Below are 3,226 nucleotides of genomic sequence, written 5' to 3'. Positions count from 1 at the left end.
ATGTATTACCTTTTATATTAACTTAAGCATTTAAATGTATTGACCCTAAGAACTTCGTTTTAATATTCTTTTTTTAAAGTACAGGGATGTCTGTGAACCCTATTTTAGATTAAATTCAACTTTTTTGTGAAAAAATGATTTTTTTTTTATTTCTGAAGAAATAAGTTTGATTTATAATACATGTATCATGTAAAACTATTTTACATCATTTAAACTTATCCACTTTGCTAGTATAAGCTTTGATAATAATTGAAACATGACACATCATTTACAACGAAATATTATCATATTTCTTAAGAATAAATTGTAAACTGATATTCTAAAAAAAACATGTACATGTATCGCCCACGTCACAAACATTTGTAAAATACCGTTTTAAATTACATAATTTGACATGATTTAAACATTTAATTTATTGTTAAAAGACCACAATATACTGACCGACTCTAAAAACGCAACACTCATTTTGTAGATTTGTTTTTACCAATACAAAAAGAAGATGTGCTATGATTGCCAATGAGACAACTGTCCACAAGAGACCAAAATGACACAGACATTAACGACCATAGGTCACCGTACGGCCTTCAACAATGAGCAAAGCCCATACCGCATAGTCAGCTATAAAAGGCCCCGATAAGACAACAATTCAAACGAGAAAACTAACGGCCTTATTTATATAAAAAATGAACGAAAAACAAATATGTAACACATACACAAACGACAACCACTGAATTAAAGGCTCCTGACTTGGGACAGGCACATGCATAAATAATATGGCGGGGTTAAACATGTTAACGGGATCCCAACCCTTCCCCTAACCTGGGACAGTGGTATAATAGTAAAACATAAGAAGGAACTATAAAAATTAGTTGAAAAAGGCTTAACTCATCAGATGGACAAAAATACAAGTGGACGAGGCCGGGTACTTATACATCCCGACACAAAAAACACAATGAACAGATCTGAGAGTACTCGCAGTTATCAAATCATGTTTGATCCTCATACAACTACTATTCATGCTTATCATACTTCTTTCTCTTCCAAAAAAATCAACATCTGAGTTACCATTCGTTATTAAACATACCGGATTATTGAGATCGCACGAATTTCAGAAAGCGACATTTCGAACCAGTAAAAGATTTTTACATTTTTTTTTAGTTCTTTTAATCCTTGGTCACACTTAAGGATGTTCGCTACTCTGTTTAAAAATAACAAGCTTTTTAAAAAACAGTTATGAATTGAAAGCATATAAATAAAAAATCAATAAAAGCAGAAAAAAATGGAGGGTCCGCATGCTTGTTTTCGAGATATAAGCCATAGAAAATTTAGCGGGAAATAATTCTGTCTAGACTTTTCATACATTTAACATTGGCACCTTATTTGTTCCAAAAACTATGAAAAAATAACAAGGATTTTATAAGATTTTGAAATATTGCTGTTTGAACTGTATGTAATAAAATTATGGAAAGAAAAGTATGGGTTAGTGGTCAACATTTTTTAATGACAATATATGGATAAACCCATGCATAGTATTCCGTAAATCTGGCAAAAAATTTAAAAAAAAAGAGGACCAAACATCCTTAAATCAGTTAGAAAATGTTGCATCTCCAAATTTCCAACACTGAAGAAAAAAAACCTGAATCAACCCATTAAAATTCTGCAAACTGGAAAGCTGCAAACCAGACAATTTGACGTCAGAAACTCGCCTTTCGATAATATTACCGATAGACGGAATTTGTTGAAGATAATCAATAACCAGATCAACACGTAGTGACAATACAACGTCAACAGAATTTGATTACGCAACGTCATTTGCGAGACAGACCTGCTCAACACATAGTGACAATACAACGTCAATAGAATTTGATTACGCAACGTCATTTGCTAGACAGACCTACGGCCGCAACGTCAAATTGCTGAATGCCATTTTGCACAGATTTATGACATAAATGTTTCCCATTAACCGAACTGCCAAAGAAAAGACTGCAGAAAAAACGTTTAAAACCTTAATCTTTCAACCGTATAATTGCCAAAACCCATTGTAATGGGTGGAACAATGGCAAAATCAGAATGTGCAAAACAGAACCTAAAACGTGCCGAAAAGAATTGGTTGACCTTTCAGATAATCATTTTAGCGTTTGTTACAGACAGTCATTGTTTTTGACGGTGACGCGTTCATAAGTCAAGGGAAATCCAGGGTTTCAGTGTATACCACAACATTTACATATTGAAAATGACGTAATCAATTCAACTTTCGAACTGGCATTTTTGTTTTAAACATTGAAGTAATGCAAGAACTATCTGTTCATAAGTGTTTTTTTTTTAAATTACATATTTGAAAACGGAAATTAAAAAGAATAATCTATTGTTGCGTTTCTTAAGTCGGTCAGTATATTTAAGTCGGTTAGGCAGAAGATTCGAATACAAAAGTATAATCATATTAAAATTTACGACTTCTAATTATTATATACCGCCCGTGTTTGTAAAGTGTGGAACTATTGATACGGAAAATGAATAAATGCTAAGTGTATTTCGTGCATTTAACTTATTTCTCACCGTTATGGATAAAGAACACAGATTAACCATAGCAGCATTACCTGCCCTGATGCACTCTCCATCAGTTCTTTTGGAACACATTTCATTCGTCATCTGATTCTTAGCCTGGTAGTCCTAGCTTCACCACTGACAAACCAATCTTTAATATTCAGGGAAATAATTATATAAGGCACATTGTATTAACTGACGTTGATGGTCTGTTCAGACAGAGAACCGGTCGGACCATAAGCTTTACCCGAGAAATAAAATTCTTCTTTTGTGTTATGGTAACAATCGTACCCGTCTCATCATACGATAGCTAAAATAGTTGAAGTTAGTGTTTCGACTACCAAACATGAAACACATACATACCTACTCCAAAAAAAACCATATATAACCGTTTTATGTATTAATAATTGGCCAGGCGCGTAGCTACGTTTACGTCAAAACGCCCGGCGTACACAGGAATATTGGAGAAAATATATTTCAAACTAAACGAATTAAAACAAGAATGTGTCCATAGTACACGGATGCCCCACTCGCGCTATCATTTTCTATGTTCAGTGGACTGTGAAATTGGGGTCAAAATTATAATTTGAAATTATAATTAGAAAGATCATATCATAGGGAACATGTGTACTAAGTTTCAAGTTGATGTAACTTAAACTTCATCAAAAACTACCTTGACCAA

Source organism: Mytilus edulis, chromosome 6 (genome assembly GCF_963676685.1).
Source record: "Mytilus edulis chromosome 6, xbMytEdul2.2, whole genome shotgun sequence".
In the NCBI taxonomy this organism is placed as follows: Eukaryota; Metazoa; Mollusca; class Bivalvia; order Mytilida; family Mytilidae; genus Mytilus; species Mytilus edulis.
This window is presented reverse-complemented; position numbering follows the sequence as displayed.